At 38.1% G+C, this 14338-nt stretch overlaps 1 protein-coding gene across 1 annotated transcript in view; it reads left to right on the top strand.

The window, feature by feature from the left end:
- The window catches only part of LOC124111252 (homeobox protein 2-like), a 94662-nt gene that overhangs the window by 51160 nt on the left and 29164 nt on the right, over positions 1 to 14338 (top strand). The window lies entirely within an intron of this gene.

Raw genomic sequence — 14338 nt, 5'->3', positions numbered from 1 at the left:
TGCGTAACGCGGTGGCGAAAAAATATCAAAAGCAGGAGAAATGTGTTGGAATTGGTGGGCAAGCCGTTCGCGTGCGTTCAAGGGAGATAACCGAGTGCGGCTTATTTACCATCAGCTGCCAAGAAGAAGAAGCGCCAATAAAATATACACCTATAAGTACATCGTCATTATTAAGCGTAATACAATGTTGCCTTCAACCAAAAAGACATTGGAGAGAGAATAAGGAAATTCTCAAGAGCTTTGACTGTCTTAGGTATCCAAGAAAAGACTTTTCGTCACATTTTGAGAGCTCCTTAACCGGATGTGCAGACCACTTGAGAGTTCTTCGACCGGATCAGATGACTACATGTGCCTAATGTCAGGTCTCATCGTATTGTCAACGCAAGTTACACCATGTGAATTAATTATGGTAATTCCTACAAATACAATCGTGATCTTTGCTGTAACACACAGGAAATGTTATGTAATGAGAATGTCGGGCAGGTGTTCTGTTTATGTAATAAACTTGTCAGTGTCACCAAGTTGTTTATACAGTGATTTATGGCACCTCATTAAAAAATCAAAGCCAGCATTTCCTCGAACCCACGAATTTTGCACGAGAATTTTTAGTTGTTTATATAGGGAATTATGGCATTTTCTTGAATCCATTAATTATGTATGACAATTTTGATAACATGAGAATCGCAAATGCTTACGGAACACTGTAACGCAGTGGCGAAAAAAAAAGGAGAAATGTGTTGGAATTGAGACAGCAAATTTCAATATATTAAAACAAGATAACGCGGTTGGTTTCCGTGGATATCGCCTGACAAACATGTATGTGGGATTTTATTATATATAAATCTGCCGCCACACAATTGAATCGAAAATTACATTCCCCAAGAAAATACATTTTCAGAAAAGATCGAAAGCAGGAGAAATATGTTGGAAATTGGGGGAACATGTGGTATTTTATTAGCGATTTTAATTGTGAACTGGTGAAAGCATATATATGTGTGTGTGATGGCGATACTCACCTCAATGTTCCCTTCCGCTACTTTATTATGTGGCGATACGGTACGGAATAATTCGAGCATGCGAAAGACGTTCGTGGGATGTTAGTCATGTCAGTCGGCATTTGTCACCTTGAGTTATCGGCACGGACACGTTGTTTAATGCCAGAATGTATACATGAGAAATCTTTGTCACATGTGGTAACCAAGCACGATATGTCCACGAAGTTCAATATTTTTAACACCCGCGCGATTTCCATCTGAAAAACGGTACCCATTGTTGTAATCTGACCAACCATGATCCGGCAAAAGGATGACGGACAAAAAGCTAATTTCCGGCGCAGTGGTGACGTGGCATTACACCTAATTTGCATATCATGTGACAGAACATTTCGTAAACAAATTATTTACCAAAACTATTTAGACTGTATTGCTACTGGCTATAAATTATCGCCAACTCCCCGTTGTCGCACGGGATATCATTTTAATTTTGCTCGTTTTCATTGGAAGAGAGAAAGATTTATCCGAAAATGACAAAACACTTGTGAGGAAATATTTTTTTTTAAAAACCCACGATAATCGCCAAGCCCGAATACAGCTTTATCAAAGACATGTGGGCCATCGCGACTTATTCACTCGAAAATAAAAAACAAAACACAATGACGCACTTCCGTTCTGGCATTGCTTTCTATCGGTCAGTCATTTCTTTCTCAAAATACAATTCTGAAACCTATTTGAGCTGTACGTAGCATGTGTATATATCGAAATCCATAGTACATATGATAGCATGTAGAGATTGAATGTGGGGAATATTGGTTTGCAGACGACAAATTTGTAATGTCATTTGTATAACTGAAGCGTATATGCGTGATCACGTGGCACGTGCTGTCAAGACGACGGGAAAGTTATACACGTTATAACAGAGATCAACTAAATCATTTTTCACGAAAAGAAATCACGGAGTGACAGAAATGAAAAAAACTGGCGATAACTGGTCGGTAACCAGTAGCTCTATCATGTCTACAATGAGGTCATGGGACAACGTAAAAGTGATCTGTGTGCTGTGTATGTATTGAAATGTTCTGTAATGAGCATGTCGGGCAGGTGGTTCTGTTTATGTAATAATAAACTTATCAGAAGTTGTTATCATGGTTATACAGGGATTTATGGCATTTCCTTGAATCTACGAATTTGATAACATTAGAATCGCAAATGCTTACGGAACGCTATAACGCAGTTGTTTTTAACTATTTTCGCCACCTTCCATGCGTAACGCGGTGGCGAAAAATATTTAAAACCAGGAGAAATGTGTTGGAATTGTGACAGCAGATTTCAATATTTTAAACCATGATAACCATGATGGTTTCCAAGGGTATCGCCTGACAAATACGTATGTGTGGTTTTATTATACATATGAATAGACAACAACAGTCGTCAAAAATGGCGATTACAAGAATAAATGGCTTTCATTTTCAGAAAAGATAAAAAGCAGGAGAAATATGTTGGAAATGGGGGGACATGTGGTATTGTATTAGCGATTTTAATTGTGACAGCATATATGTGTGTGTGATGGCGATGTTCACCTCAATGTTCCGTATCGCCAGTGCATTATGCAAATGCTTACACCATGTACACAAATGAACACGGTTGTTTTCGACTTTTTTCGCCAATCTCCATGCGTAACGCGGTGGTGAAAAAAGATCAAAAGCAGGAAAAATGTGTTGGAATTTGGGGGCAGGTGGAATTTTAATAGCAATCAAAATAATTGTGACAGCAGATTCAAATATTTAGAACCACGATAACGCGGTTGATTACCATGCGTAAAGCATTACCAATATGGATCTGGGGTTATATTATATATGAATCTGCCGCCACACAATTGAAATCGATAATAAAATCCCGACTGTCCTCATTGGATAAATGAAGCTTAAATATACGATTAGCAAACAAATACCAACGTGTTGCGCATATGTCTATTACCCTTTCAACTGGTGGTTCTTTAAGGGAACACCAGTTGAAAAGGGTAAAAGACATATGCCTGGCGAATCATATTTGCATTACCAGTGGTGCTAAGCGCTTGCGGGCCTCTTTTTATAAGGCGCCGAGACAGCGACAATTTAACGAATTTGTGGTAAAAATAGTTTCACGGAGTTTTTGCTCAGTTTAGTTACTGCATAAAACATTATGAAATCGGGTAAGTCGAAGTGAAACGGCGATTACCTTGATTACTTCCGTGGCGAAAAAAGATATAAAAAAAAACAGGAGAAATGTGTTGGAATTGATGTGCATGTGGATTCAAGCAATTGAGATACGATGACATGCCAGCAGCCCATGCTTGCCGTAAAAGGTGACTATGCTTGTAAAAGGCGACCAACGGGATCGGGTGTCCAGGCTCGCTGACTTGGTTGATGCATGTCATCGATCCCAATTGCGTGGATCGATGCTCATGATATTAATCACTGGGTTGTCTGGTCCAGACTCGATTATTTTACAGACCGCCGTCATATAGCTAGAATATTGCTGGGTGCGGCGATAAACAACAAACAAACAAACGATGACATGCATCAACAAAGTCAGCGACCCTGACTTGGTTGATGCATGTCATCAATCCCAATTGCGTGGATCGATGCTCAATATGTCAATCACAGGACTGTCTGGTCCAGACTAGATTAATTACAGACCGCCGTCATATAGCTGGAATATTGCTGAATGCGGTATTTAATATATGTTGTGTTGGAGGGAGCGTTATTTACATAAGCCAGTTTGGCCTGTTTACAAATCTCAGATGAATAAAATATGATTAACCTATTATTACATGTTGCGGGGTGTCTTATTTCATACAAAACCAATGTTCTTAAACACATCAACTTGGGTGAAACAGAATTATTTCCTTGTTTTAGCGTCGATTTCATGCTTACATGCGTATGGGATAACATAAGATTGTTATTTGATGTTGTTAATATGCTGTGGGGCATTTGATATTTACAGTCCACATGCCCACGGTGATTTTCTAATATATATTTCATATGCATACAGTACTTCTAGAAATAATGCAAATTCCTCAATCGGCATACACATCTGCCATACACAGGGAACTCTGTATATATAATTATCCACTGTGATTAGCAGTTATACAGTTATACCGGATTCGAATCCCGACGTGGGTACAATGTGTGAAGCCCATTTCTGGTGTCCCCCGCCGTGATATTGCTGGAATATTGCTAAAAGCGGCGTAAAACCAAACTCACTCACTCACGTACGCCGTCTTTTCCTGCTTCATGTCTCTGTCTTCTGATGTCTTCTGCCTTTAGCCTGTGAATCTCTTTCTCTCTTGATCAACGCTAACTTCTCCGCAATGCTTGTCGTCTGCTTTTCACTGATGCCATGATGAAATGGTACAGAAAAAACTGGGAACTGGACTTTTATATACCCAGTATGATTTCAGCACTAACTTCTTCTCACTTTTAATGTTGTTTCAGATTAGTTTTAACTCTTACACACGCGACACGCTTGATGTTTAAAACTAGTCACAGCACAGATTGATGTGTTAAATTGATGAAGATGGAAGTCGGATCATAATTGGGTCAAGATACGGAAAACCTACGTCGTGTGTTTTAAACAAATAAAAATAACAGGTGTTCATTGTTTTTTGGACATTAATTGTATTAGGTAATCCCTGTACTATCACCAAATACGCGTAATCAAATGGGAAGCAGCATGAAATTTATGGGAGCCAGTGATCACCCCGCAGTCAACTGGGATGACGCAATACAGCACGTGACTTCTCCCAAAATGAACTTACCCCTCCACGTTAAAATATATCGTCGCCTCTTCGATTTCTTTCCCGTGGTATGATAGTTGATGACACCACGAATTAGCCAAAGTACTATGTATGGACATCACAGGCGCGGCGTTTTGCGAGAATACAAAGATTATTTGAATCGGAATTCGCTCGATCGTTCATACTTCCAGCCACTGGCGAAGAATTGTGAAAATGCAAGAGAATAGAAGCGAAGCGAAAATTAATGTATTGATGTCAATATCGAAATATTTGCTATATGATTGTATATGAACACATTTAACATTAATAATATACCAATAATTGCCCAATAACATATGTAATTGATAACGGGCTAAAATATTTTAAAACAAATTATGATCTAAAAATATTATGCTATTTTAATATAATACATAATACATGTTTCAGTTGATTTAATGTTTTATGTACATAAACATGTACAAATACAGGGAGATATCAATAAAGGTCTGAAATACTCCTAAACGTTCATCCAGTAATTATGAATGCGTCAAATTAACAGTCACAACAATAACGCGTCAGGCTGTACTTGATAATGACACACCTTACGAGTTTCTTTGTCAACAAGTAAGGGTTAGTATCTTGGATATGCATTAAGGTACTTATATCAACTTTTAACAGACGTGCGTGTCTCGAATTCCTTGAATTAGCTGAATGGCAGTGTGAACCATGGAATAATTTTAATGGTTTGACAATCGACCGTGCAGCAATATACATCTACAATATACTTCATCGCTATTTAGACCCGTTAATCCGACAGCCTCGCACTCCCGACATCGACACACCGAATTTGCAACGAACCACTGAAATCACTTATTAATTAGTCTCGTTAATCCGACACGGTGATCAACGTACTCCGTGGTCATCTGCCCGCGAGTACACAGACACGTGTTTTGATGCGAGACGAGTCGGCGAGTAGCTGCATATTTCAACGGCTGCAGAGATAAACTTGCTTAACAATAAACAACTACTGCTTTCAATACACAAAACAGGATTAATCACATGCCTCGATTACCTCAATCTTATTAAACTCATATACAAAATCTCGCAACCGCTGTGTACTTTACAGGTCACGTCAGAACGACCTTCCGCGAAGTTTGACCAAGCAATCAAATTACCAACAGGAAGTCGACACAAGCCACTATGAATTGAAAGCAGCCTTCTAAGCATTTGCGGCACTAAAGTACTCACGGAAATGAAAAAAAAAACCCTGTTTTTTTCGATCTCAGATTTTAAATAAATGCAGTTAATATACAAAATATATAAATATTCAAACAACTCAATTAGTACTAATTGGGCTTTGGCACAAATACAGCGTATCAAAGGTTTTTATATCTTTTTACACGTAGACTGTTGTGAAACTGAGCATAACCAGGTGTTTGAAGATCAAGGTGAATGTCCATGACCTATGACACCTTAATTGACGACAGGTAAAAACAGGTGCTTGAAACCCACGTGCATGTGATTTGTCAGTGGTTAGTGATTTGTCAGTGGCATTGTGGGATAGTGAATCATCGTCAAAATATCAGAACGTAAAAGTAACATATTCCCTTCTCAAACAACAACTTACATGTCATTATTATTATGTACATAAACATAGCTGTTATTTTTATTGTTTTGATAACTTTTTTTCCAGGCTAATTTGCATAATGCCTATAGCCTGTTTCTGCCTTGTCAATTTGGACTTAGTTTTATTTTTGAATGTTGAAAGTGCCTACAATTACCTCCTGTAAAGTACATTTTGTATTGAGCACTGAGATAAAACTAGCAAATCAAGACTAGTACTTTTCCAGTTGTTTTGTTATTTCGTATTTACATCTACGTAATGCTTTGTGTCGATTATTAAATCCAGCAAAACAGTTTTTTTCCATTTCCATGAGTACTTTAGTTTCAAATTGCCGACTTGCATTCCCAACTATGCCTTATAAAGTATTTTAAGTCAGACATACAGTCCGTATCAGTAGTTTTTGAAAACGTATTCCGCTAACATTGTAACATAACAATATGATTATTTCCTTTTTTATTACGAGTTTGAATCGTTATCGATCGTGTAGCTGTCCGATTTTCGATCACGAACGTTAAAACAACCTAATTTCGTTTATAATAAATAACGGTAGAAACGATGAAACATACATGTAAACACGCGCGCGCACTGAATATCACAGGCAACATTGTGTGTAGAAAAACATACTGTCCAAGTTAGCCAATGGAATTTATGCCCGGGTAAAAATATTTGCATAAAGCGAATTCCGACCTGTCGACAACGGACAAGTGCGTAAACCATCTGTCTTGTCATTGAATAAGATCATGTTTTCTTCCCCATTTATATTTATACCTAATGTTATTATTCTTGCAATTGCTATAGTGTAAATTATAGCTTATTCAACATATTGTTGCCATAACACGCGCAATTGAACTTGCAACAAACACCCGCCTGAAACACGTGGTGCTCTTTGTGATGCTGATGTATCCCATAATTATTATTGTTCGTGTTCACTAATAAATGGAGCTGTTGATGACATCTGAACACGATTTCAGAATGAACATATATATTTGGTGGGACTAAATATTTCATAAAGCAAAGAAACAAGACAACAGGCGTACGGATTTCTTCCGTTGACTTTTATTTCTAACATCCTCAAATAAACGATCAAAACGATATGCCTTAACTGTTCCATGACGTGGATGAAATAACTAATCAGCTGCTACCGTATTTTCTTGAGTATAGTGTGCAATATTTGTCCAAAAAACATAGCTGTGTAGAAGAGGGTGCGCAATATACACGAAATAATGACTTTTGATGATCTCCCCCCCCCCCCCCCCCCCCCCCCCCCCCCCCCATGGAAAGATATTGCCGTGGGCACGTAACACCGGAAATACCATGTCAACAAATCCATGCATACACAAATTAATTATGTAATTACACTGTCTGGCTATAAAAAGTGTTGTTTTTTTTCATATCTGGACTTATGTATGTAACTTATTTCATTAATTCTATTCAAAATTCCTTTAAATATTGTTTTAATTAATTTCGGCGAAATCGCGTGCGAAGCGAGCGGAAGATCGCGCAACTCACCTTTTATTAACAGCGACCACGGTCAGATTACCGCTATTGACGCCTTGAACCGAACTTTAATTGACAGAGAATGGATACATATATCATAAATGCCATACTTTGACTCGTTAAAAGTCATATTTGTTATAGTTTGACGATTCTATGTCAACACGTAGTTCTCGCGATCACGTGCGCGAGAGCCTTGACGGTGACTGGTCAGACTGGTTCCATGTGAAAAATTATTACCCGACAATAGCGATCAGCTGCTTCGCTTAGGGTTATTATTATTTAAAATATGTTTAGTAAAAGCTGCAACTAAATTAACAAGATATTGGGATATATTATTACTGATAAAAAATAGTTTCAGATACAATTTTTGCCGATCCTTGCATTAAAATACTGTAAAGTTATTTATCATTGGGTGTGTCTTGACCGTGTCACCGGTAGATTCCAAGAAAACGTGTGTACAGCTGATAGCTGTGTCCGGCTTAGTTTACGAGAAAATACACAAGGTAATCTTAATCCCTGGATGTAAAACAATGCCTGGCAGAACAAAAAATACAATTTAAACGGTAAATAAATTTGTCTGGTGATTTTTTATCTCAAATTTTGAATTTGTACTGACCAAGTTTCTCATCACCCGTTCGTTTACCGGACTTCGCTGAAGGGGTAGATCTACAGTGTAATTTATTTCTGCACTTGACATTCGATTTTTCCCCCTAAAATACTGAATCCGCTAGAGGGGGTTGCGCACTATACTCAAGAAAATACTGGTAATTGATATAGGAAATACCCACACACTTGTGTGAACTCTCAACATCTACTGAATGTCGTATTGAATCGTAGACCATTCATTGTGTGCTATGATGAATAGATAAACCACTAAACTCGTGAAGTTCACGTAATAATTTTCAAACAATCCTGATAGTGCAACAAGTTAATTTTAAATCACACACATTCAAGTACACACACGTCTTTCCATGTATCCACATTCACCCGCTAACCGCACAGGCCGCAGACACCTAAACAGCCTCCTGGTGGTAATGAAGGCCGGGAATCAACCAAGCGCTAACGGTGAAGTGACACCAATACACAGGACATTCAAAGTCCTTTTACACGCGCTTCAGTGACTTTGCCCACGCACGCGAAAAACCGGGTCCTGCAGTAGGAATTGAAAATCCACATCCCAGAGAGGCCACCCTGACTGTTAAGACTTTAATGTTTCAGACCATGTACTTTCCTACACTGCAATATGATAATATAAACTTTAATGTATGTAGTTTATGCATACTTGATATATGCAGTATGTTTGTATTACTAGAGTGAATATGTGAGTGAGAAGTATGTTATTTTCTGTAAAAAAACCTAAGATGTACTGCTTAGTTGTGCTATATGTCATGGGCTTTCTGCTACCCTGTGTAGGCAGCACGTTTTATGTACAGGTATTTCTTTTTTAAAAACAATAAAATATAATAAAAGAAAGAATCTGTCTTCAGCAACCTATGCAGGTCGTGAGAGATGACTGTGTGGATCTGGTGGGTTGTCAGGCTCCATGAATTGGTTGATTGTGTGTCATCGTGCCATGACTGCAATAGTTGCTAACCATATCGATCACTGGATTGTCTTGTTCAGATTCCTGTATTTACTGCCCCCTGTCATACACCTAGAACATTAAACAACGGACCATCTGGAGCAGACAATCCACTGACTGAAAGCATGAGTAAGAAGCAGTGGTGTCCTGGCAGTCTATACTCACCAATGTCCCCAAGGGTTTTGGCCATCTTGGTGAAAAAATGTCTGAGAATGCAGTATACATGTTTTGAGAAACTAAATCTATACATTAAACTAAAGTAAATGATAGGATTAACTTTCTTTCACAATTATAAGCTATGATAAACTGAAACAAGTACAAGTTGATCTTCTTTCCATGAAACATGTCAGTTATTACCCTTGTCTTAAGGTATTTATTACTTTTAATCACTGTTTGGATAGCAGGAGCCAATAAAGAGAATTCAATGTACCTTCAGTTTGAAAAAAACACCTTAACTACAGATGTTGATCATGAATAGTTAATAATACTGCTTTTTGTGAATGACAATGCACTATTACTAGTTGTGAAAGAGATTAAGAATTAATCATTTGCTTTCATTCCTTGAGCATATCTGTTACAATGAATGCAAGCACTGTGACCATGTGAGCGCAGCAGCCCCGGTAGTGGCTGTTGCCACAGGTGATGGGACCTTCACAGAATGCAAGCATCGTTATCTGTTTCTGTTGCATTCTGGCCTAGTCAAGTGTGAGAAGACACTTTAGCTCACCTTTTGCTCAAATCACTGTGGTTTTCTTTTAACGTTCAAAACTCTCAGTTTGCTCATAGGTTTAATATCTTATTTCCAAGGACCACTTAACTTAGAAAGCTGAAACTTTGTGTGAATGATAATGGCAATAAGGTAGTTTAAGGAACCATAATTGGCCCTCAGCCTTAGTGCTTCAGACAATAATGGTGTGTGTTGTTTTCGTATCTATTGCACCAATGTGCAAACAGTCTATTTATCTTTGTCACATAATGAGGTTGAAACATCATGAAATTGTTTCTTCATAGTCCAGGAGAGCTACGGAGCCTTGTGGCTCTGTTATATTCTTGATATATTTTTGCTATTGTAAGGACCAGTGATATAAGCTGTGACCATCTAGGAACATCATGTGGTAATATAAGTCTTAGCTATGTGAAGTAAGTTGAAGACTTTGGTCTGTAGTAGACTACCGCACTGTCTAGCTGTCAGTTGCTAGGGTCTCTCCGATGATAAACTGGTTTAGTGTCAGGTTACCATATTGTATTTGCAGTCGTATAAAAAAATATACGTCATTAAAGGGTGATAGGAATTTGATTCTTTTAGTTATTGGTTGGGAAGATATTTTATGGTTTCAAAGTACAAGCCTCTGGATGACACTTTCAAATTTGGGGTAATCTTGGCTGACAAGAAATGCCTTAAAACTTGTTTTCAAACATCCTTGAGAATCAAATAAAAGAAAACTTACACAGGTGTTTTCAATACATGCTTGTTATTATAACATTAAGTTTCACAAAATGTGAGTAAGGGATCTGACAGGCTCCTACATCAAGGACTTGAGTATCTGACCATGGGAGATAACTCTCAAGTGTGTGGTAGACATAGAAAAATACTGTTAGAGTCTGGGTGCATTTTGATGTAGATGATGCTGAATAAAAGCAACAAGCCTTTCCATAGCCACAAGAAATCTCTGCTAAAAGCAGAGTTGATTGTACAAATCTGACTGTGCCATGAGCATGTGCTTATGAGTCACAATCAAATAGTAATGATACCAGGTGTTCGAGCAAAGGTGAGAGTATCCTGCCCCATGAGTGGCACCCATCAGAAACACATGCAAAGGCAAGTCAATTCTTCCCAAGAAAAGACAAAATAAAATGACAAAAGATTACAATATGTTGATTGTGTGGCATATTACCATTGAAATCGTATACTCGAGACTGGGTTGCGTTTTCAGACACATACCCGTGTCAATATTTCAGAGCCCTAATGTGACTGTATTATGCTGAGCATACTATGCTGTAGGATTCGTACAAACGCAAGAAGGAAAACACACCTTTCCCACAAACCTTCGTTCAAACACAAACATTTCCTCCATCAACATAACACTGGCCTTTTCAGGACATTTCACTAATATTATAGCTCCAATACATCTAATTAAACAGCACCAATACATCTAATTCAACAGCAAGAATGTATTTATTGGTTTCAATCATCCCATCTGTGGTTGTTGTCGGATGTCAACAATACACGTAGATGTAGTCCCTGCCGCTGTGGCTGCTGCTGGCATTACCAGCCATTGTATGGGGTGGAGGCAGCACGGTCGGCAGCCGGGAGCATGACATCAACACACATGCTGGGATCATGCTGAGTAAATAATTTGTGGAGGTATTCGGATACTGTGTGGTATTTGCTTATTTCATTAATGTAAGCGTCATTTGATGTTGTGGTGTAGGAGAATGTTTAATGAAGGTCATTGGGGATTATACCTGGTGAGAGGCCTCTCACTTCTTCTTGATGGTTATCGGATCCTTGATTCAGAATAAGAAGGAAAGTGTTTTTTCACAGGATGGATAATTTTGAATAAGATTATTGATTGGGAAAAAAAGTTGGTGTGGATAATGTTCTTTTTAAAAAGTAAGTAAAGAAGTACCAGTAGAGGATAGAACGTGAAATTAAAATGTGGTTCTGATTACTAATTTGTCTGAAAGTTTAAAGTTGACACTGTCGCATATTTATTAACCCTTTTCTTAGATTGATGAAAAGTAATTTTTTTCACTGAATTTTTAAGAACTCTTTTTGTCGACTCAGCACATCCATATTTTGCAAGTCATGTAATTGGAACCACACGAACCTTCTTCATGAATATTTAACTTCCACGGATGATCCCTTTTGTGTTACTGTTGATGCATGGCTGAGATTGTGCAACAGGTATTGCTGAATAATAACTGACTCAGACAGCCCTTTGTTGTAAACAGGATTACTATCCAGACAAAACTAAATGATGACTAAATAACAGATGAAGATTTAAGGAATGCCTTTGATGGCTGTGAGTTTTCATAATCCTCAGTATAAACTTGTTTTAATCCACTGATTGATGTTGATTTTAATTAGGTCAAGAGATGAAGTGTTTTCTTAGCTGGTTAACAAGATTAATCCATCTATTGTCTAGAGGCGCTGACTGGTGTCAACTGACAGTGCTGGTCAGACATCCAATATTAAAGTGGACTGATTAATTTGAGATGAATCAATTTTGCCTTACCTCACCTAATGATAGTTTTATAGCTAAAACAACAGCGTCTGTGAGGGTATGGAACAATGCGTTTTAGGTCACACCTGAGCTCGTTAGTGGCAGACTGGTGAGGTCTGAAGAAGCTAATTAGAAGGTATGCTTATAGTTTGTTGATTTATTCAGGGTATATTAGTGAGCGTGAGTAGGCTGTTAGTTTAGTGCAGACTGTACCTTTGATTACCCGCATTGGAGTCCCCTGTGTTTGGGCAAGAGGGAAAGGCAGGTAGATTGCTGTGTAAGGCACACCTTGATTACCTGTCGACAGGTAGCAAGGCCAGGTACATGTGGGAATTTAGTATGATTAGGTGAGTTATTATTAATGACACTGTTGAATGAATTATGTTATTTGGTTTAAGAAGGTAACATATTTATTCTACTGCTACATGTAGCACAGAAACTTTACTTAAACGGGATATTCCATCAGAGAAGAACTTGCCCTGAAACATTGTCATGAACAAACAGACTTTTTGTCTTCCTGTTCTTCTAACTTCTAAATGCCAATGAAAGACGTGATGGTTGTTTCTCCAAGTATTTAAAGTAAGATCATTTAAACCCTGGCTAATACAGCTACACTCTCTTCATCTTGAAACATTACAAGGCATCTGTAATGAGAGATAACTTGTAAGATTAACATTGATACTATTTATCTCACTAGGATTTGGCATTGACATATTTTAAATATTGACCCTAAGTGTCTGGGTTCAGTGGTGGTAATGCAGAATGGGACTTGTATGCATGTAGCCTATCTACAGGGTTGGGTCTCCTGTTAATTGACACTAATGTGTGATAGGATATTTCCAAGAGTGTTCGCTCCACGCAGTAGGTAATGGTGTTCATGACGGTGAATAATAGAAATGTACAGTCCTGGTGACTTATGGTTTGGGAATATGTTTTTGTTATCCCTTGGGTTAAGAGTTTGCCATGTACATAAGAATATTGTTTTACCTGGAAATTTCCACAGTTAATCATATAGCAGAGGATCCAGATCTTGCCATAATCTTTTCAAAGGGAACTATTTTTTTTCTCAATTGGTAATGTGATATTCCCCATGTTTTCCTCATGTGACTGGTTTGTATGTCTTGATAGGTTCTGTTTCATCCTACAGTTTATGTGTTCAGGATTTTAATGTGTCAGTACGATGTTATTGCAAGATGACAGGGATGGTTTGGTAGGGATGAGGATTAACTGATATATCGTAAACATTAACAAGGAAGTTTGATTCCACTTGCAGTAACATTATGTATACGATGTATGAGAAGGAGGCTGTGTCACTTTGTACATGACTGTACTTGTCAAGGTCAAGTTGATGGGTTTGGGGGTAGGGCAGTGGAGATGATGTTCACCTTTCTGTCATGTTGTTGGGTTTAGTTCCTATCATGAGAATACAGTCACCTTTAGCTGTATCCAAGTGTGCACAATATCTGTTTATCATATGAAGAACATCACCAACGGGACTCGATTTCATGAAGTAGGCATATGGCTATGTCTGCCACCATCAATATGATCTCACATCGATTCTGTTTGTGAAACAGGGCCAAAATGTTGGAAGAAGGGTTGCTGAAACAAGAAGGCAATCTTATCTGGCATTTGTGTGATGAGGTACATTTATTTGCC

The sequence above is a fragment of the Haliotis rufescens genome, unplaced genomic scaffold (genome assembly GCF_023055435.1).
Source record: "Haliotis rufescens isolate VD_foot unplaced genomic scaffold, xgHalRufe1.0.p SCAF_5, whole genome shotgun sequence".
In the NCBI taxonomy this organism is placed as follows: domain Eukaryota; kingdom Metazoa; phylum Mollusca; class Gastropoda; order Lepetellida; family Haliotidae; genus Haliotis; species Haliotis rufescens.
The sequence above is the reverse complement of the archived record's forward strand: the minus strand, read 5'-3'. Positions and strand labels throughout refer to the sequence as shown.